Source organism: Ranitomeya imitator, chromosome 8, assembly GCF_032444005.1.
Source record: "Ranitomeya imitator isolate aRanImi1 chromosome 8, aRanImi1.pri, whole genome shotgun sequence".
Taxonomy (NCBI): domain Eukaryota; kingdom Metazoa; phylum Chordata; class Amphibia; order Anura; family Dendrobatidae; genus Ranitomeya; species Ranitomeya imitator.
The window spans coordinates 91,307,184-91,330,877 of record NC_091289.1 but is presented as its reverse complement, the minus strand read 5'-3'; the positions used below and the strand labels follow the sequence as shown (position 1 = coordinate 91,330,877).

At 39.9% G+C, this 23,694-nt stretch overlaps 1 protein-coding gene and 1 long non-coding RNA gene across 8 annotated transcripts in view; one reads left to right on the top strand and one right to left on the bottom strand.

The window, feature by feature from the left end:
* PDE4DIP (phosphodiesterase 4D interacting protein) overlaps positions 1-23,694 on the bottom strand; it is a 1,776,665-nt gene that overhangs the window by 115,503 nt on the left and 1,637,468 nt on the right. The window lies entirely within an intron of this gene.
* Positions 9,790-10,689, top strand: LOC138647137 (uncharacterized). Its single transcript, XR_011314900.1, has 3 exons — positions 9,790-9,950; positions 10,142-10,252; positions 10,434-10,689. It is a non-coding gene; the product is annotated as an uncharacterized lncRNA (long non-coding RNA).

Below are 23,694 nucleotides of genomic sequence, written 5' to 3'. Positions count from 1 at the left end.
TTAATCACATCTAGCGGGGTGTTTTGTTGTGGCTCCTCAGACGATTCTGGAATATAGTGGGCACATCTATGATGTTTTCTGCCGCTCCTCCTGGTGCGCTTTTTGGTGCGTTTTTTGAATAACCAGTGTAACTGTTTTGACTTACGATAATAGCTTGTCTGAGATTTAGAGTTAAAGTTAGCTGATTGTACACGAGTATCATAATTTGAAGAATCTATAGAGACATCAGAAGATTCTGGATCTGATGATGAAAATGTAACTTGATTACAATGTGCAAAGGTGCGATTGCGTCTTTTTAAGATGGATTTAGGTGGATTTGTTTGTCTCTCCCATCTTCCCCATTCATATACTTGTTTGTTAGTGTAGTCAAAGACATCTCGATTAAATTTGCGCTTTTTGATTGCAATAATCGACTCTTCCAGAGCTTGCAATTTGGTTTTTAGGTCTTTTTGAAAGTCCACATATTCCTGACTGGTAATAGAGGATTAAAACATCAACATTTTGCGGTTCTAATGACTCAAGGATTTTTTCCATGAGGAATTTCATGAATTGCAACTCTGATCATGTGGTCTATATTATTGAATGCACATACTGCAATTTGTTGTATGTTGGTTCCACCATCAGAAAATTAAAAGAAAGATTTCCAGCTGTATCATGGTCGTCCTTCCGTTCATTGGATATTGCTGATTTTTGACATGCAGTGTTTCCTCTTTTTTAAAATAATTTGGAATAAAAACTTTTGATTTTATATACTTTCCTGAGCTGGATTCCTCTTTCATTCTCATCGTTTCCAGAGAGCCTTGGCAGAAGCTCTTTCCGTGCTCGGACTGAATAAATCCCATGGAGATTACTCAAAAAGGGTGAGCTGAAATTTTGTGTGTGTTTTTACAAGGCCAAGTCGACCTGGCTACAGCGGAACAAATTGGAGGTTCTGAAGTGGCCATCTCAGTCACCTGACCTCAATATCATTGAGCCACTCTGGGGATATCTCAAGGGCGCAGTTCATGCTAGACAGCCCAGGAATTTACAGGAACAGTAGGCTTTTTGCCAAGAAGAGTGGGCAGCTTTACCATCTGAGAAAATTTAGATCCTCATCCAAAACTACCACAAAAGACTTCAAGCTGTCATTGATGTTAGAGGGGGCAATACTCAATATTAAGAAATGGGGTATGTAAACTTTTGATCAGGGTCATTTGGATGTTTTGGGTTGTCATTATGATTTAAAAAGAGAAAACACAGTAGTTTGACAATAAATGGCTTCACCCAACCTCTAACCATGAGTGGATAAAAAGTGTTGGTGTTATCATTCATATTCTCGGGAAAAAAGGCCAATAAAGCAAAATTCTGCCTGGGTATGTAAACTTTTGAGCCCAACTGTATGTGCACCCAGGTTGCTAACCTCACCACAACCCGGGCTTCTTGGTTTTCCAGCGGCTGTGGAAGGACATGCACCCATGAATTGACCCTATTTCCTACAGTAAAAAACACAGTTCTCTTTTATGCTGACATACCATTTGATTCCCAGAACGTGTCACCCCACCCAACTGCATGGGTTCCTTAGATGACTCAAACCAATTATTAGGCAAGTTGTTTTTTAGAGGATTATTTTTATTATTGATCAACAACTTTGTTCTCAATCAACCAAAAAGACTCAAATATCAAAGCTTAAAATTTTTGGAAGTGAGAGTGGGTTTTCTTTAGAGTTGGCTATTTTAGGAGGATATCTGTTTGTGCAGGTAACTATTACTGTGCAGAATTATTAGGCAACTTAATAAAAACCAAATGTATTCCCATCTCACATGTTTATTTTCACCAGGTAAACCAATATAAGTAGTGTATAAGCGGGTGGTTTCGTCAAACTCAATCTGACAGGTGCCCCGCCCCTATCAAAGTGTATCAAAGTGTGTAACCCCTCCCCTCCCCTTGTTTGACGGCTGGTATCCAGCTGTCCCTCCTTGTTTGATTTCCCCTTTTGATATAGTTTAATATAGTTTAATTTGTTGTAGTTTTGATATTATTCCCGTATTTTGTGGAATAACACATGTTTATAATTATAGCCTAGTCGTGTATTTATTTTACACGTGGTTTATAACACCTTTCTCATTTGTTTATAATAGATTTTATACGTATCCCCGAGTTTGATTCTGTAAGCTTTTGTTTTATTCACAGTGTATTCATATAGTGGAGAACTTAAAGCTGTTTATATGTGTCTCTACTGAACACTATGGTGAACATTAACTAAATGTTTATTTTCCCAAACAGAGAATCTGCTGTGGGTATTTGCAGTGTATTCATATAGTGGAGAACTTAAAGCTGTCTATTTGTTTTTGTAAATGGTGAACACTAACTAAATGGTGAACATTATCTAAATTAGGTTAACTGCGGTTCAGAGGTTCATAACACCTAGGTCAAGCAATTGTTGTTGTATTTGCGTACCCCATAAATGTTTATTTCCACAAACAGAAAAGTTATTGTGTCCTGAAGATGGCATCTGAGGTTATTTGTTATCTACTGAGGCCATTGCAAGCTGTGTTTATTCACATTGTAGCAGGTTTTATCCTTGTGGCTGCCTTATATACACAGAAGAGATATGCACCAATGTCACAACACAAGTTATAATATGACCCAATGTTACAATACAAGTAAGAAGCGGCGTGTTTTATACGAATAAAAACCAAAGACACGATATTGTAAAAAAAATTTAAAAGATTTATTTCTCACGATAAAACAGCATCTCAAAGACATTTCAACACTATAAAAAATTCTTACAGAATATAAAAAGTAAAAACATTACAATACAGTAATATGACAGTACAGTAACAGTACAATGATCAATTACACTTCTTACAAAATAATTAATATAGCGTTACAAGGCGTGTACAGCATTTATCCAGTACATTCTTTACATCGTGAGCCACATGGTTTGTAGCAGCGGTAGAGACCTTTTTTTAGGTAGCAAAGTTCCACGTGTGGTACCTAATGACGGGGAATGTAAAGATTGAATTGTACGGGGTGACGCCGCTAACTTCAGCGGTGTAGATACAGAGCGTGTCTCACTGTTGGTAATTTTTAATTCATCTAAAAGCTTCCTAGTAGCGGGGTTACCCACAACTGTAGACGGCATATTTAGCTCTGCCATAGCCTGCATAAATGAATCCCAACCCGGCGGTAAATTTCTACTGTTCAGAGCATGACTCTGCGTTGTACTACGTACCAAATCCAGTAAGTTAGACCCTGGTATTACGGATCCTTTGAAAATAAATTCAGCATTATTATTCCATGCTGTGACATTTTTATTCTGCAGCAGCCTGTTTAGTAAAAATTCAGCATTCTTTTTATATCTTTGGTTTATATGGCCGACAATTTCAGCGATCTCATGATTTTTATCAGAGTCGGTATTTTGCAATTGCTGCTGACCAGGATCAGGAGGGCTAACGAGATTTAAAGCCGTTACTTCTTTTGAGCTGTGCCTCGTATGTACCAAGTAGCGTTGTAGCACAGCGCTATACATTTTAATTTTCACATCATCGGGAATGTCACGACGCTGTAAAATGTCGCTAATCTCACCATCAAGGCGCCGAATAACACTGTCGCGTATGTTATCTGTAGTACCGGGTCATAGTTTGTCTAGCTCCTGTTTGGGGACTAGATACATTTTCGTTGTATGCTCCATTATCTTCCGGCGATCAGGCTTGTTATTATTGGGATTGCAAAAGCTAAAAGAGGACCGATAAACCCGCCGGCCTGTTTTAGTAGGCGCTTCTTTTTCTTTATGGGCTGAGACCTGTCGCCAGTGATTTTTGCACTTTATTAACATACAACACACAAGAAATAGACATTTAGAACTTATTTATGATTAATATGCGATTATTAGGCATTTAGGACTTATGTTATCATGTTTTTGCACTTTATTAATATGCGGTTATTAGTCATTTAGGACTTATGTTATCATGTTTTTGCACTTTATTAATATGCTGACCACATAGGTCAGGGATTTTTTGTACTTTATTAATATGCGGGCCACAAACACTTCTGCACCCACGGGCGCTTCTCAACCAACCATGCATCCGGTACTCATCAGGCACTGTGAAATAATGCAAAAATACATCTGTGCGCGGCTGTCGGCATCAACATTGTGCTATTATAAGTTTATGGTTCTGTAAAGAACACGCAACACATACAGAACTCACACACACACACAAATACACACAGCACACAACACGCACACATTTCTCAAAATGCCATACACTTCAGAATATATTTGCAATTCACTACGCATGTAACACATATTTCTTCGCCCCACACGCATTTAACAGTCTTTCATATGTATCGCAGAAAGATTTTAGTTCCAACTGCGGGTCAGCGGCTTAAAGAAAAGTTATTGTGGCCTTGATTCTGGGGTAACACATGTTTATAAATATAGCCTAGTCGTGTATTTATTTTACACATGGTTTATAACACATTTCATGGCCTTGATTCTGGGGTAACACATGTTTATAAATATAGCCTAGTCGTGTATTTATTTTACACATGGTTTATAACACATTTCATTTGTTTTTGTTGTTTGATTGTCATGTAAGAAGCGTTGTGTTTTATACGAATATAAAAGTGACACATTCCCATATATTATTACAGCTTTCATTAATTCTACATTATTTTAGCACATATTAATTTTACACTATTAATTTTACAGGAGCCTGTGCTGCCTATAATTTGACTCCTTTTTATACAAAGACATCTAACATATACAGACTTTTAATATTTTTGTGTAAAATCGCGGTCAGACAGGCACAAACACACACACACACACACACACGCACACAACACAGAACCACACACAACAAACACACAGAACCCACACACACACACACACACACACACACACAAGAAATAGACATTTAGGACTTATTTATGTTATTATCTTTATGCACTTTGAATGTGCTGTCTATAATTTGACTCTATCCTTGTTTTGTTGAAAATAACTGGACATACATAAGAAACCGGGCAATATATCTTTATAGAAATAACACTTCTGCACTCTTTGTGTATTTCTATCAGTTTTATTCAGGCATTTATAACACAACATGTTTGATATTGGTAATTTGATTCTGGGAACACATTTTAAGTTACTGCTGCACATGTATTACTGTTTTTCTTGTTTTTTGTGTAAAATTTCGTTGTTGGTTTACAAAGACATTTCTTTGAGAAATGTGTAGCATAACCAATTACCCATCACGGCCACTAGATGGCAGAATATCATATTAATTATTCTGGGATAACATTTCTCTTTGTGCCTATTAATTTTACAGGAGCCTGTGCTGCCTATAATTTGACTCCTTTTTATACAAAGACATCTAACATATACAGACTTTTAATATTTTTGTGTAAAATCGCGGTCAGACAGGCACAAACACACACACACACACACACGCACACAACACAGAACCACACACAACAAACACACAGAACCCACACACACACACACACACACAAGAAATAGACATTTAGGACTTATTTATGTTATTATCTTTATGCACTTTGAATGTGCTGTCTATAATTTGACTCTATCCTTGTTTTGCTGAAAATAACTGGACATACATAAGAAACCGGGCAATATATCTTTATAGAAATAACACTTCTGCACTCTTTGTGTATTTCTATCAGTTTTATTCAGGCATTTATAACACAACATGTTTGATATTGGTAATTTGATTCTGGGAACACATTTTAAGTTACTGCTGCACATGTATTACTGTTTTTCTTGTTTTTTGTGTAAAATTTCGTTGTTGGCTTACAAAGACATTTCTTTGAGAAATGTGTAGCATAACCAATTACCCATCACGGCCACTAGATGGCAGAATATCATATTAATTATTCTGGGATAACATTTCTCTTTGGGCATTTCTATCAGTTTTATTTATGCTTTTATAACACAACATGTCTGCTATTGTTAATTTGATTCGGGGATAACACATGTTTATAAAAATAACGCTATAGCAAGCGGTAATGTCAAATTCTGAAAATAGCCATTTTATATTGAATTACTAACATTTTTCTATTTTAGCGCTGACACAGCCACATATATTATTCCAGCTTTCTTTAATTCTGCATTATTTTATCACATGATGAAAATAGTCATTTTATATTGAATTACTGCAGCTCGCGGCGCGTTACCACTGGTCTCGTTTCTCAATTAATTTCCCAGCTGACGACGCTATCTATAATTCTGCGTATACCTTAGGCGTGTATTTACATGACAGTGTAATTATTTCTCACAATAAAACAACAGCTCAAATTTTAAGTTAGCTAACAGCATAATGATGACAAATGCATCTTTGCGGAATCTGATAACGACACGCTGAACAAAGGACGGAGCCTGACAAATACACACAACACACAACACGCACATATTATGAAAAATGACAACCATTGTATGTGATTTAAAAAACTTTAGTTAGATTTATCAGGGGTGATTTAGTTTGAAAGCACGCAGCTCCTCGGTAATGTCATGTGTTGGACACGCATTTAACAGTCTTTCATATGTATCGCAGAAAGATTTTAGTTCCATCTGTGCGAGTTTGCTTTGAGCGTACTGCGCAGACATGTCAGTAAACATTTTGACATGGTCAGCATCCCACGAAGGACGACCTGTGTAAGGTGTATGTACAGCAACTTTCTGCTTTCTACCTACACGGCGTCGGGATACGGTTCGTTTCTTTAGAGGTAATACAGGGGCAAAAACGCTAGAAAAGTCTGCAAGAGCAGTATCTGCAGATTGCACAGTCTGGCACACAGGTATATTGAGGGGCTCTGTGGGTGACCACAGACCCTCGGAGAGCTGCTCAATTTCTCTGTTTTCAGGCGTAACTTGGGGTATGGCGCCTGTGCTATTGGCGGACCGTGTTATGCGGGGCCGAGCGTTCGGCGCTGCACGTTTCTCTCTTGAAACGTTCGTATATTTCTGATGTGAAATCTTGGGGCTTGGATTCCCGGGTTGTTTTGGTGCAGCGTAGCATTCATCACGATCCACAACACAGATGGGCGAGAGAGATGTTGTTCGCACCGCCGTATTAGCTCTTTGTGGTTGATTCTCTTCAGTGTCGTAATTACGCCAGTGCAAAACTCGTTGTTGAAGAGGCGACGTATCTAAAAGAAAAGATACAAGTGGCGGTTAGCCGCGAAACGGCGCAAAATTGGAAAAGCTAAACGGCGACGCATAGCTATGATCATACGTAATATTTGAAAAGTTAATGGGGACAGGTAGCCATGAAATCATTGTAACAATATTTACATAAACCTGTATAGAGCAGTCCAGATATATACTTACAAGTATGAAGCGGGAATTGTCCCACATCAGCTCCTGGTTTAACGGGAGGCGCAATGCTCAAACTCGCAGAGGCGGGAATATTCTCTTTTTCAAGCTGTATTTTCCGGGCAACTAGATTAGCGGGTGTAAGTAAAAATATAACGATTAGCGAACACAGAATTGATTTTCTACACAAAACTGCAGCGGTGAGAAGAATATATATATATTCAAAAATGAATTTTCTGACAGTTAGCTAGCAGCTGTAAGTAAATATGAGTATTACACAAAAGTGAGAATCGACTGTATTTCAAGTGAACAGATACCTTTTCTATTCTTGAAACATCGGTGTAACGAGTTGCCGCGTCTTTTAGGCGCATCGGGTTTCGCTGAAGTTGCAGGGTTCTTGACATCTATGATCTCCACGTCTGAACCCAGCGTATCGCGTGGTTCGGGAACACACCAGTTTTCAGCCATAGCGTCAGATGTCTCCGTGTCAGTATCTGTATGAGAAATTGCGCGTAGTTCGTGTTTACATACAAAGGATTAAAGCAACTGATATAGTATAATATAGTTTTACGGTATAAACATATTTGCGGTGTAAATTAATATAGCAAGACTTATGCCGCTATATATTAATAATTCAGTATTATATTGACGGCTACCGCTATTATTTGTTTTATTAATTTAATCATATATTTATTATGCCATAATTTGTGTAATACAATAGTTAATAGATGCTATAGTTTTACGCCATAAACAGTATATATTAACATAGATAATATATATATATATATATATATTTAGCTTTCTTACATGTGATACATGAAAGATAAATATCTTTGTACCGTGTTACAATGACATTTTTCCCTATCTAAAAGCAAAAAGGTGCTCCTAATTACCCATGATGAGATGAAGAGCAGGCCCATTATCGGCTATCGGCGCCACGGCTTCAATGCGCGCATAATTCTGCGTTATGAAATTATTGCGCCAATCGGGCGACATACACGGCTCTTAAATAAGAAAGAATGCATGAATATATAATTAATATAATTTACTTATAATATAATGACACAATCAGAATGAGTCAATACTCTGTACATTATACGCGTATAATACCTAATTGTGTGCTTGCAAGAAGGGGGCTGCATTGCTCGCGAGGGTATTGGGCGTCCATCTTAAATAAATAGGGGATAAGTTTTATCTATAACTGCGCCGCCAATAAATACAGTTTAAAACTACGTTACAAAAATATGCTTTACAGGCATTGATAATATTAGACCGCAAATAAAACAGTAAACACCTACTTTTCAGAGAGTAGCGCAACTGTTCAGAGAGAAATTACCACCCACCGTGAACACACCTACAGGAAACCGCATTATACGCCACCCGTGACTAATTGCGCGCACATGTCAGATAACAATGGTTGTTATGACTCAGCCATAAGCCTTTCTATATTAATTATGTCCCACAAATATTGCTTATACAGTAAAAACTATATTATACATCGCTACTAAATATGCAGTTAGCTGCCAGTATAACACTAACTTATTAAACAAATAACATCCTTAATTATGGTTTAGAGATGCATAGTTAAATATAATTATGCATTTGCGAATAATAACACAACTGTCTTATATACTTACATTTAGAATAGCTCTGCTTTTTATCCTAGTCGGACTTCTGGTGGATGTCTGTTGTACTGTAGTGGGACAGTCAGCTGTATTTATCCTGAGTGTCAGAAAGCAACTCAGGTGTTAACACCCAGAAACACACCCAGTTACGCCACATCACACGCCTTCTGTTAACACCCAGAACACAGTCATACATGCAATTAATGCATGTATTAACTCGGTATTATACGCGTATAATGTACAGAGTATTGACTCATTCTGATTGTGTCATTATATTATAAGTAAATTATATTAATTATATATTCATGCATTCTTTCTTATTTAAGAGCCGTGTATGTCGCCCGATTGGCGCAATAATTTCATAACGCAGAATTATGCGCGCATTGAAGCCGTGGCGCCGATAGCCGATAATGGGCCTGCTCTTCATCTCATCATGGGTAATTAGGAGCACCTTTTTGCTTTTAGATAGGGAAAAATGTCATTGTAACACGGTACAAAGATATTTATCTTTCATGTATCACATGTAAGAAAGCTAAATATATATATATATATATATATTATCTATGTTAATATATACTGTTTATGGCGTAAAACTATAGCATCTATTAACTATTGTATTACACAAATTATGGCATAATAAATATATGATTAAATTAATAAAACAAATAATAGCGGTAGCCGTCAATATAATACTGAATTATTAATATATAGCGGCATAAGTCTTGCTATATTAATTTACACCGCAAATATGTTTATACCGTAAAACTATATTATACTATATCAGTTGCTTTAATCCTTTGTATGTAAACACGAACTACGCGCAATTTCTCATACAGATACTGACACGGAGACATCTGACGCTATGGCTGAAAACTGGTGTGTTCCCGAACCACGCGATACGCTGGGTTCAGACGTGGAGATCATAGATGTCAAGAACCCTGCAACTTCAGCGAAACCCGATGCGCCTAAAAGACGCGGCAACTCGTTACACCGATGTTTCAAGAATAGAAAAGGTATCTGTTCACTTGAAATACAGTCGATTCTCACTTTTGTGTAATACTCATATTTACTTACAGCTGCTAGCTAACTGTCAGAAAATTCATTTTTGAATATATATATATTCTTCTCACCGCTGCAGTTTTGTGTAGAAAATCAATTCTGTGTTCGCTAATCGTTATATTTTTACTTACACCCGCTAATCTAGTTGCCCGGAAAATACAGCTTGAAAAAGAGAATATTCCCGCCTCTGCGAGTTTGAGCATTGCGCCTCCCGTTAAACCAGGAGCTGATGTGGGACAATTCCCGCTTCATACTTGTAAGTATATATCTGGACTGCTCTATACAGGTTTATGTAAATATTGTTACAATGATTTCATGGCTACCTGTCCCCATTAACTTTTCAAATATTACGTATGATCATAGCTATGCGTCGCCGTTTAGCTTTTCCAATTTTGCGCCGTTTCGCGGCTAACCGCCACTTGTATCTTTTCTTTTAGATACGTCGCCTCTTCAACAACGAGTTTTGCACTGGCGTAATTACGACACTGAAGAGAATCAACCACAAAGAGCTAATACGGCGGTGCGAACAACATCTCTCTCGCCCATCTGTGTTGTGGATCGTGATGAATGCTACGCTGCACCAAAACAACCCGGGAATCCAAGCCCCAAGATTTCACATCAGAAATATACGAACGTTTCAAGAGAGAAACGTGCAGCGCCGAACGCTCGGCCCCGCATAACACGGTCCGCCAATAGCACAGGCGCCATACCCCAAGTTACGCCTGAAAACAGAGAAATTGAGCAGCTCTCCGAGGGTCTGTGGTCACCCACAGAGCCCCTCAATATACCTGTGTGCCAGACTGTGCAATCTGCAGATACTGCTCTTGCAGACTTTTCTAGCGTTTTTGCCCCTGTATTACCTCTAAAGAAACGAACCGTATCCCGACGCCGTGTAGGTAGAAAGCAGAAAGTTGCTGTACATACACCTTACACAGGTCGTCCTTCGTGGGATGCTGACCATGTCAAAATGTTTACTGACATGTCTGCGCAGTACGCTCAAAGCAAACTCGCACAGATGGAACTAAAATCTTTCTGCGATACATATGAAAGACTGTTAAATGCGTGTCCAACACATGACATTACCGAGGAGCTGCGTGCTTTCAAACTAAATCACCCCTGATAAATCTAACTAAAGTTTTTTAAATCACATACAATGGTTGTCATTTTTCATAATATGTGCGTGTTGTGTGTTGTGTGTATTTGTCAGGCTCCGTCCTTTGTTCAGCGTGTCGTTATCAGATTCCGCAAAGATGCATTTGTCATCATTATGCTGTTAGCTAACTTAAAATTTGAGCTGTTGTTTTATTGTGAGAAATAATTACACTGTCATGTAAATACACGCCTAAGGTATACGCAGAATTATAGATAGCGTCGTCAGCTGGGAAATTAATTGAGAAACGAGACCAGTGGTAACGCGCCGCGAGCTGCAGTAATTCAATATAAAATGACTATTTTCATCATGTGATAAAATAATGCAGAATTAAAGAAAGCTGGAATAATATATGTGGCTGTGTCAGCGCTAAAATAGAAAAATGTTAGTAATTCAATATAAAATGGCTATTTTCAGAATTTGACATTACCGCTTGCTATAGCGTTATTTTTATAAACATGTGTTATCCCCGAATCAAATTAACAATAGCAGACATGTTGTGTTATAAAAGCATAAATAAAACTGATAGAAATGCCCAAAGAGAAATGTTATCCCAGAATAATTAATATGATATTCTGCCATCTAGTGGCCGTGATGGGTAATTGGTTATGCTACACATTTCTCAAAGAAATGTCTTTGTAAGCCAACAACGAAATTTTACACAAAAACAAGAAAAACAGTAATACATGTGCAGCAGTAACTTAAAATGTGTTCCCAGAATCAAATTACCAATATCAAACATGTTGTGTTATAAATGCCTGAATAAAACTGATAGAAATACACAAAGAGTGCAGAAGTGTTATTTCTATAAAGATATATTGCCCGGTTTCTTATGTATGTCCAGTTATTTTCAGCAAAACAAGGATAGAGTCAAATTATAGACAGCACATTCAAAGTGCATAAAGATAATAACATAAATAAGTCCTAAATGTCTATTTCTTGTGTGTGTGTGTGTGTGTGTGGGTTCTGTGTGTTTGTTGTGTGTGGTTCTGTGTTGTGTGCGTGTGTGTGTGTGTGTGTGTTTGTGCCTGTCTGACCGCGATTTTACACAAAAATATTAAAAGTCTGTATATGTTAGATGTCTTTGTATAAAAAGGAGTCAAATTATAGGCAGCACAGGCTCCTGTAAAATTAATAGGCACAAAGAGAAATGTTATCCCAGAATAATTAATATGATATTCTGCCATCTAGTGGCCGTGATGGGTAATTGGTTATGCTACACATTTCTCAAAGAAATGTCTTTGTAAACCAACAACGAAATTTTACACAAAAAACAAGAAAAACAGTAATACATGTGCAGCAGTAACTTAAAATGTGTTCCCAGAATCAAATTACCAATATCAAACATGTTGTGTTATAAATGCCTGAATAAAACTGATAGAAATACACAAAGAGTGCAGAAGTGTTATTTCTATAAAGATATATTGCCCGGTTTCTTATGTATGTCCAGTTATTTTCAACAAAACAAGGATAGAGTCAAATTATAGACAGCACATTCAAAGTGCATAAAGATAATAACATAAATAAGTCCTAAATGTCTATTTCTTGTGTGTGTGTGTGTGTGTGTGTGTGTGTGGGTTCTGTGTGTTTGTTGTGTGTGGTTCTGTGTTGTGTGCGTGTGTGTGTGTGTGTGTGTGTTTGTGCCTGTCTGACCGCGATTTTACACAAAAATATTAAAAGTCTGTATATGTTAGATGTCTTTGTATAAAAAGGAGTCAAATTATAGGCAGCACAGGCTCCTGTAAAATTAATAGTGTAAAATTAATATGTGCTAAAATAATGTAGAATTAATGAAAGCTGTAATAATATATGGGAATGTGTCACTTTTATATTCGTATAAAACACAACGCTTCTTACATGACAATCAAACAACAAAAACAAATGAAATGTGTTATAAACCATGTGTAAAATAAATACACGACTAGGCTATATTTATAAACATGTGTTACCCCAGAATCAAGGCCATGAAATGTGTTATAAACCATGTGTAAAATAAATACACGACTAGGCTATATTTATAAACATGTGTTACCCCAGAATCAAGGCCACAATAACTTTTCTTTAAGCCGCTGACCCGCAGTTGGAACTAAAATCTTTCTGCGATACATATGAAAGACTGTTAAATGCGTGTGGGGCGAAGAAATATGTGTTACATGCGTAGTGAATTGCAAATATATTCTGAAGTGTATGGCATTTTGAGAAATGTGTGCGTGTTGTGTGCTGTGTGTATTTGTGTGTGTGTGTGAGTTCTGTATGTGTTGCGTGTTCTTTACAGAACCATAAACTTATAATAGCACAATGTTGATGCCGACAGCCGCGCACAGATGTATTTTTGCATTATTTCACAGTGCCTGATGAGTACCGGATGCATGGTTGGTTGAGAAGCGCCCGTGGGTGCAGAAGTGTTTGTGGCCCGCATATTAATAAAGTACAAAAAATCCCTGACCTATGTGGTCAGCATATTAATAAAGTGCAAAAACATGATAACATAAGTCCTAAATGACTAATAACCGCATATTAATAAAGTGCAAAAACATGATAACATAAGTCCTAAATGCCTAATAATCGCATATTAATCATAAATAAGTTCTAAATGTCTATTTCTTGTGTGTTGTATGTTAATAAAGTGCAAAAATCACTGGCGACAGGTCTCAGCCCATAAAGAAAAAGAAGCGCCTACTAAAACAGGCCGGCGGGTTTATCGGTCCTCTTTTAGCTTTTGCAATCCCAATAATAACAAGCCTGATCGCCGGAAGATAATGGAGCATACAACGAAAATGTATCTAGTCCCCAAACAGGAGCTAGACAAACTATGACCCGGTACTACAGATAACATACGCGACAGTGTTATTCGGCGCCTTGATGGTGAGATTAGCGACATTTTACAGCGTCGTGACATTCCCGATGATGTGAAAATTAAAATGTATAGCGCTGTGCTACAACGCTACTTGGTACATACGAGGCACAGCTCAAAAGAAGTAACGGCTTTAAATCTCGTTAGCCCTCCTGATCCTGGTCAGCAGCAATTGCAAAATACCGACTCTGATAAAAATCATGAGATCGCTGAAATTGTCGGCCATATAAACCAAAGATATAAAAAGAATGCTGAATTTTTACTAAACAGGCTGCTGCAGAATAAAAATGTCACAGCATGGAATAATAATGCTGAATTTATTTTCAAAGGATCCGTAATACCAGGGTCTAACTTACTGGATTTGGTACGTAGTACAACGCAGAGTCATGCTCTGAACAGTAGAAATTTACCGCCGGGTTGGGATTCATTTATGCAGGCTATGGCAGAGCTAAATATGCCGTCTACAGTTGTGGGTAACCCCGCTACTAGGAAGCTTTTAGATGAATTAAAAATTACCAACAGTGAGACACGCTCTGTATCTACACCGCTGAAGTTAGCGGCGTCACCCCGTACAATTCAATCTTTACATTCCCCGTCATTAGGTACCACACGTGGAACTTTGCTACCTAAAAAAAGGTCTCTACCGCTGCTACAAACCATGTGGCTCACGATGTAAAGAATGTACTGGATAAATGCTGTACACGCCTTGTAACGCTATATTAATTATTTTGTAAGAAGTGTAATTGATCATTGTACTGTTACTGTACTGTCATATTACTGTATTGTAATGTTTTTACTTTTTATATTCTGTAAGAATTTTTTATAGTGTTGAAATGTCTTTGAGATGCTGTTTTATCGTGAGAAATAAATCTTTTAAATTTTTTTTACAATATCGTGTCTTTGGTTTTTATTCGTATAAAACACGCCGCTTCTTACTTGTATTGTAACATTGGGTCATATTATAACTTGTGTTGTGACATTGGTGCATATCTCTTCTGTGTATATAAGGCAGCCACAAGGATAAAACCTGCTACAATGTGAATAAACACAGCTTGCAATGGCCTCAGTAGATAACAAATAACCTCAGATGCCATCTTCAGGACACAATAACTTTTCTGTTTGTGGAAATAAACATTTATGGGGTACGCAAATACAACAACAATTGCTTGACCTAGGTGTTATGAACCTCTGAACCGCAGTTAACCTAATTTAGATAATGTTCACCATTTAGTTAGTGTTCACCATTTACAAAAACAAATAGACAGCTTTAAGTTCTCCACTATATGAATACACTGCAAATACCCACAGCAGATTCTCTGTTTGGGAAAATAAACATTTAGTTAATGTTCACCATAGTGTTCAGTAGAGACACATATAAACAGCTTTAAGTTCTCCACTATATGAATACACTGTGAATAAAACAAAAGCTTACAGAATCAAACTCGGGGATACGTATAAAATCTATTATAAACAAATGAGAAAGGTGTTATAAACCACGTGTAAAATAAATACACGACTAGGCTATAATTATAAACATGTGTTATTCCACAAAATACGGGAATAATATCAAAACTACAACAAATTAAACTATATTAAACTATATCAAAAGGGGAAATCAAACAAGGAGGGACAGCTGGATACCAGCCGTCAAACAAGGGGAGGGGAGGGGTTACACACTTTGATACACTTTGATAGGGGCGGGGCACCTGTCAGATTGAGTTTGACGAAACCACCCGCTTATACACTACTAATATAACTGCATAAAATTTAGAAATAAACATTTCTGACATACAAAAACAAAACCCCCAAAATTTAGTGACCAATATAGATACCTTTCTTGATGACACTCAACAGCCTTCTATGTTGTGAATTCTGTGGCTGAATTCACTTCTGTGGTCACAAGTGGTATTGCAGTCTCTGGGCTTCCTCCCTCAGGTGTTTTGGTGAGCTCGTTGGCTGCCTTGCTATTTAGCTCCACCTGAGTCTGTCTTCCTTGCTCCTTGTCAATGTTCCAGTGTTGGATCTGAGCTACTGCATCTTTCCTTGGGCCTGCTGCTCTGCTAGATAAGTGCTTCTAGTTTGTTTTCTGTTTTTTCTGTCCAGCTTGCTATTAACTTTTGCTGGAAGCTCTGAGAAGCAAAGGAGTGCACCGCCGTGCTGTTAGTTCGGCACGGTGGGTCTTTTTGCCCCTTTGCGTGGTTTTCGTTTTAGGGTTTTTTGTAGACTGCATAGTTCTCTTTGCTATCCTCGCTCTGTCTAGAATATCGGGCCTCACTTTGCTGAATCTATTTCATTCCTACGTTTGTCTTTTCATCTTGCTAACAGTCATTATATGTGGGGGGCTGCCTATTCCTTTGGGGTATTTCTCTGAGGTAAGTCAGGCTTGTATTTCTATCTTCAGGCTAGTCAGCTCCTCAGGCAGTGTCGAGTTGCATAGGTAGTGATAGGCGCAATCCACTGCTGCTTATAGTTGTGTGAGGATAGATCAGGTACTGCAGTCTACAGAGATTCCACGTCTCAGAGCTCGTCCTATTGTTTTTTGGTTATTGCCAGATCTCTGTATGTGCGCTGATTACTGCACGCTGTGTTGCCTGATTGCCAGCCATAACAGTACAAGGAGCCCACACCAATGATTCCCAATAGAGGGAAAAAAGAAATCCTGACAGCATTTTTTTTTCTTAGCTCTGTCTTCAGTCTTTTTTTTCCCCTAGACATTAGAGTGCTTCAGGACACAGCTGTGGACATGGATATTCAGGCTCTGTGCTCCTCAATGGATAATCTCGTTGTAAATGTACAAAAGATTCAAGATACTATTGATCAGAAATCGATGCTAGAACCAAGAATTCCGATTCCTGATTTGTTTTTTGGTGACAGAACTAAGTTCCTGAGCTTCAGAAATAATTGTAAGCTATTTTTGGCCTTGAAACCTCATTCTTCTGGTAATCCTATTCAACAGGTTTTGATTATTATTTCTTTTTTGCGCGGCAACCCACAGGACTGGGCGTTTTCTCTTGCACCAGGAGATTCTGCATTGAGTAATGTTGATGCATTTTTCCAGGCGCTGGGATTGCTTTACGATGAGCCTAATTCAGTGGATCAGGCTGAGAAAAATCTGCTGGCTTTATGCCAGGGTCAGGATGATGTAGAAGTATATTGTCAGAAATTTAGGAAGTGGTCAGTACTCACTCTGTGGAATGAATCTGCACTAGCGGCTTTGTTCAGAAAGGGTCTCTCTGAAGCTCTTAAGGATGTAATGGTGGGATTTCCTATGCCTGCTGGTTTGAATGAGTCTATGTCCTTGGCCATTCAGATCGGTCGTCGCTTGCGCGAGCGTAAATCTGTGCACCATCTGGCGGTATTGTCTGAGAGTAAACCTGAGTCTATGCAGTGCGACAGGACTATGACTAAAGTAGAACGGCAAGAACACAGACGTCTGAACAGACTGTGTTTCTATTGTGGTGATTCTACTCATGCTATTTCTAATTGTCCTAAACGCACTAGGCGGTTCGATAGCTCTGCCGTTATTGGTACTGTACAGTCCTAATTCCTTTTGTCCATTACCTTAATGTGCTCTTTGTCATCGTATTCTGTCATGGCGTTTGTGGATTCAGGCGCTGCCCTGAATCTGATGGATTTGGATTATGCTAAACGTTGTGGATTTTTCTTGGAGCCTTTGCGGTGTCCTATTCCGTTGAGAGGAATTGATGCTACACCTTTGGCCAAGAATAAGCCTCAGTACTGGGCCCAGCTGACCATGTGCATTGCTCCTGCACATCAGGAAGTTATTCGCTTTCTGGTACTGCATAATTTGCATGATGTGGTCGTGTTGGGGTTGCCATGGCTACAAACCCATAATCCAGTATTGGATTGGAACTCTATGTCGGTAACCAGCTGGGGTTGTCAGGGAGTACATGGTGATGTTCCATTTTTGTCTATTTCGTCATCCATTCCTTCTGACATCCCAGAGTTCTTGTCGGACTTTCAGGATGTATTTGAAGAGTCCAAGTCTGATGCCCTACCTCCGCATAGGAATTGTGATTGTGCTATCGATTTGATTCCTGGTAGTAAATTCCCTAAGGGTCGTTTATTTAATTAGTCCGTACCTGAACACACCGCTATGCGCAGTTATGTGAAGGAGTCCCTGGAGAAGGGACATATTCGCCCATCGTCGTCACCATTGGGAGCAGGGTTCTTTTTTGTAGCCAAGAAGGATGGTTCGCTAAGACCGTGTATTGATTACCGCCTTCTTAATAAGATCACTGTTAAGTTTCAGTATCCCTTGCCATTGATTTCTGACTTGTTTGCTCGGATTAAGGGGGCTAGTTGGTTTACTAAGATTGATCTTCGTGGTGCGTATAATCTGGTGAGAATCAGGCAGGGAGATGAATGGAAAACGGCATTTAATACGCCCGAGGGTCATTTTGAGTATCTGGTGATGCCGTTCGGACTTGCCAATGCTCCATCTGTTTTTCAGTCTTTTATGCATGACATTTTCCGTAAGTATCTGGATAAATTCTTGATTGTTTACTTGGATGACATTTTGATCTTCTCAGATGATTGGGAGTCTCATGTGAGGCAAGTCAGAATGGTTTTCCAGGTACTGCGTGCTAATTCCTTGTTCGTGAAGGGATCAAAGTGTCTCTTCGGTGTGCAGAAAGTTTCATTTTTGGGGTTCATCTTTTCCCCTTCTACTATCGAGATGGATCCGGTTAAGGTTCAGGCCATCCAGGATTGGACTCAGCCGACATCTCTAAAAAGTCTGCAGAAATTCCTGGGCTTTGCTAATTTTTATCGTCGCTTCATCTGTAATTTTTCTAGCATTGCCAGACCATTGACCGATTTGACCAAGAAGGGTGCTGATTTGGTTAATTGGTCTTCTGCTGCCGTGGAAGCTTTTCAGGAGTTGAAGCGTCGTTTTTGCTGTGCCCCTGTGTTGTGTCAACCTGATGTTTCTCTTCCGTTCCAGGTCGAGGTTGATGCTTCTGAGATTGGTGCAGGGGCGGTTTTGTCACAGAGAGGTTCTGGTTGCTCAGTGTTCAAACCATGTGCTTTCTTTTCCAGGAAATTTTCTGCTGCTGAGCGTAATTATGATGTGGGCAACCGAGAGTTGCTGGCCATGAAGTGGGCATTCGAGGAGTGGCGTCATTGGCTTGAGGGTGCTAAGCATCGCGTGGTGGTTTTGACTGATCATAAGAACCTTACTTATCTTGAGTCTGCCAAGCGCTTGAATCCTAGACAGGCCCGTTGGTCGTTATTTTTTGCTCGTTTTGATTTTGTGATTTCATACCTTCCGGGCTCTAAAAATGTGAAGGCGGATGCTCTGTCTAGGAGTTTTGTGCCTGACTCTCCGGGGTTATCTGAGTCGGCGAGTATCCTCAAGGAAGGAGTCATTGTGTCTGCCATCTCCCCTGATTTGCGGAGAGTGTTGCAGAAATTTCAGGCTAATAAACCTGATCGTTGTCCGGCCGAGAAACTGTTCGTCCCTGATAGGTGGACTAGTAAAGTTATCTCTGAACTTCATTGTTCGGTGCTGGCCGGTCATCCAGGAATCTTTGGTACCAGGGAGTTGGTTGCTAGATCCTTCTGGTGGCCATCTCTGTCGCGGGATGTGCGTGCTTTTGTGCAGTCCTGTGGAATTTGTGCTAGGGCTAAGCCCTGCTGTTCACGTGCCAGTGGGTTGCTTTTGCCCTTGCCGGTCCCGAAGAGGCCTTGGACACATATTTCGATGGATTTCATTTCTGACCTTCCCGTTTCTCAAAAAATGTCGGTCATTTGGGTGGTCTGTGATCGCTTTTCTAAAATGGTCCATCTGGTGCCCTTGGTTAAATTGCCTTCCTCCTCTGATTTGGTGCCTTTGTTCTTCCAGCATGTGGTTCGTTTACATGGCATTCCTGAGAATATTGTTTCTGACAGAGGTTCCCAGTTTGTCTCGAGGTTCTGGCGAGCCTTTTGTGGTAGGATGGGCATTGACCTATCTTTCTCCTCGGCCTTCCATCCTCAGACTAATGGCCAGACCGAACGAACCAATCAAACCTTGGAAACATATCTGAGATGTTTTGTTTCCGCTGACCAGGATGATTGGGTGTCATTTTTGCCGTTGGCTGAGTTCGCCCTTAACCCCTCTGTGACCTTAGACGTACTATCCCGTCGAGGTGCCCTGGGCTTATCTGACCCTGGACGGGATAGTACGTCATAGCCGATCGGCCGCGCTCACGGGGGGAGCGCGGCCGATCGCGGCCGGGTGTCAGCTGCTTATCGCAGCTGACATCCGGCACTATGTGCCAGGAGCGGTCACGGACCGCCCCCGGCACATTAACCCCTGGCACACCGCGATCAAAGATGATCGCGATGTGCCGGCGGTGCAGGGAAGCACCGCGCAGGGAGGGGGCTCCCTGCGGGCTTCCCTGAGCCCCCCGCAGCAACGCGATGTGATCGCGTTGCTGCGAGGGTCTCCTCACCTCCCTCCCTGCTCGAGCCCCGGATCCAAGATGGCCGCGGATCCGGGTCCTGCAGGGAGGGAGGTGGCTTCACAGAGCCTGCTCACAGCAGGCACTGTGAAGGCTGCAGCGCTGCATGTCAGATCAGTGATCTGACAGAGTGCTGTGCAAACTGTCAGATCACTGATCTGTGATGTCCCCCCCTGGGACAAAGTAAAAAAGTAAAAAAAAAAATTTCCAAATGTGTAAAAAAAATAAAAAAAAATATTCCAAAATAATGAAAAAAAAAAAAAAATATTATTCCCATAAATACATTTCTTCATCTAAATAAAAAAAAAAAACCAATAAAAGTACACATATTTAGTATCGCCGCGTCCGTAACGACCCGACCTATAAAACTGTCCCACTAGTTAACCCCTTCAGTAAACACCGTAAGAAAAAAAAAAAAAAACGAGGCAAAAAACAACGCTTTATTATCATACCGCCGAACAAAAAGTGAAATAACACGCGATCAAAAGGACAGATATAAATAACAATGGTACCGCTGAAAGCGTCATATTGTCCCGCAAAAAAAGAGCTGCAATACAGCATCATCAGCAAAAAAATAAAAAAGTTATAGTCCTGAGAATAAAGCGATGCAAAAATAATTATTTTTTCTGTAAAATAGTTTTTATCGTATAAAAGCACCAAACCATAAAAAAATGATATAAATGAGGTATCGCTGTAATCGTACTGACCCGAAGAATACAACTGATTTATCAATTTTACCAAACGCGGAACGGTATAAACGCCTCCCCCAATAGAAATTCATGAATAGCTGGCTTTTGGTCATTCTTCCTCACAAAAATCGGAATAAAAAGCGATAAAAAAATGTCACGTGCCCAAAAATGTTTTCAATAAAAACGTCAACTCGTCCCGCAAAAAACAAGACCTCACATGACTCTGTGGACCAAAATATGGAAAAATTATAGCTCTCAAAATGTGGTATTGCAAAAAATATTTTTTGCAATAAAAAGGGTCTTTCAGTGTGTGACGGCTGCCAATCATAAAAATCCGCTAAAAAACTCGCTATAAAAGTAAATCAAACCCCCCTTCATCACCCCCTTAGTTAGGGAAAAATAAAAAAAAATGTATTTATTTCCATTTTCCCGTTAGGGCTAGGGTTAGGGCTAGGGCTAGGGTTAGGGCTAGGGTTAGGGCTAGGGCTAGGGTTAGGGCTAGGGTTAGGGTTAGGGCTAGGGTTAGGGCTAGGGTTAGGGCTAGGGTTAGGGTTAGGGTTAGGGCTAGGGTTAGGGCTAGGGTTAGGGCCAGGGTTGGGGCTACAGTTAGGGTTGGGGCTAAAGTTAGGGTTAGGGTTTAGATTACATTTACAGTTGGGAATAGGGTTGGGATTAGGGTTAGGGGTGTGTCAGGGTTAGAGGTGTGGTTAGGGTTACCGTTGGAATTAGGGTTAGGGGTGTGTTTAGATTAGGGTTTCAGTTATAATTGGGGGGTTTCCACTGTTTCGGCACATCAGGGCCTCTCCAAACACGACATGGCATCCGATCTCAATTCCAGCCAATTCTGCGTTGAAAAAGTAAAACAGTGCTCCTTCCCTTCCGAGCTCTCCTGTGTGCCCAAACAGGGGTTTACCCCAACATATGGGGTATCAGCGTACTCAGGACAAATTGGACAACAACTTTTGTGGACCAATTTCTCCTGTTACCCTTGGGAAAATACAAAACTGGGGGCTAAAAAATAATTTTTGTGGGAAAACAAAAAGATTTTTTATTTTCACGGCTCTGCGTTATAAACTGTAGTGAAACACTTGGGGGTTCAAAGCTCTCACAACACATCTAGATAAGTTCATTGAGGGGTCTAGTTTCCAATATGGGGTCACTTGTGGGGGGTTTCTACTGTTTAGGTACATTAGGGGCTCTGCAAACGCAATGTGACGCCTGCAGACCAATCCATCTAAGTCTGCATTCCAAATGATGCTCCTTCCCTTCCGAGCCCTCCCATGCGCCCAAACGGTGGTTCCCCCCCACATATCGGGTATCAGCGTACTCAGGACAAATTGGACAACAACATTTAGGGTCCAATTTCTCCTGCTAACCTTGGAAAAATACAAAACTGGGGGCTAAAATATAATTTTTGTGGAAAAAAAAATATTTTTCATTTGCATGGCTCTGCGTTATAAACTGTAGTGAAATACTTGGGGGTTCAAAGCTCTCACAACACATCAAGATGAGTTCCTTAGGGGGTCTACTTTCCAAAATGGTGTCACTTGTGGGGGGTTTCTACTGTTTAGGTACATTAGGGGCTCTGCAAACGCAATGTGACGCCTGCAGACCATTCCATCTAAGTCTGCACTCCAAATGGCGCTCCTTCCCTTCCGAACCCTCCCATGCGCCCAAACGGTGGTTACCCCCACATATGGGGTATCAGCGTACTCAGGACAAATTGGACAACAACTTTTGGGGTCCAATTTCTCCTGTTACCCTAGGGAAAATACAAAACTGGGGGCTAAAAAATAATTTTTGTGGGGAAAAAATTTTGTTTTATTTTTATGGCTCTGCATTATAAACTTCTGTGAAGCCCTTGGTGGGTCAAAGTGCTCACCACACATCCAGATAAGTTCCTTAGGGGGTCTACTTTCCAAAATGGTGTCACTTGTGGGGGGTTTCAATGTTTAGGCACATCAGTGGCTCTCCAAACGCAACATGGCGTTCCATCTCAATTCCTGTCAATTTTGCATTGAAAAGTCAAACGGCGCTCCTTCCCTTCCGAGCTCTCCCATGCGCCCAAACAGTGGTTTACTGCCACATATGGGGTATCAGCGTACTCGGGACAAATTGGACAACAACTTTTGAGGTCCAATTTCTTCTCTTACCCTTGGAAAAATAAAAAATTGGGGGCAAAAATATAATTTTTGTGAAAAAATATGATTTTTTATTTTTACGGTTCTGCATTATAAACTTCTGTGAAGCACTTGGTGGGTCAAAGTGCTCACCACACATCCAGATAAGTTCCTTAGGGGGTCTACTTTCCAAAATGGTGTCACTTGTGGGGGGTTTCAATGTTTAGGCACATCAGTGGCTCTCCAAACGCAACATGGCGTCCCATCTCAATTCCTGTCAATTTTGCATTGAAAAGTCAAATAGCGCTCCTTCCCTTCCGAGCTCTCCCATGCGCCCAAACAGTGGTTTACTGCCACATATGGGGTATCAGCGTACTCAGGACAAATTGGACAACAACTTTTTGGGTCCAATTTCTCC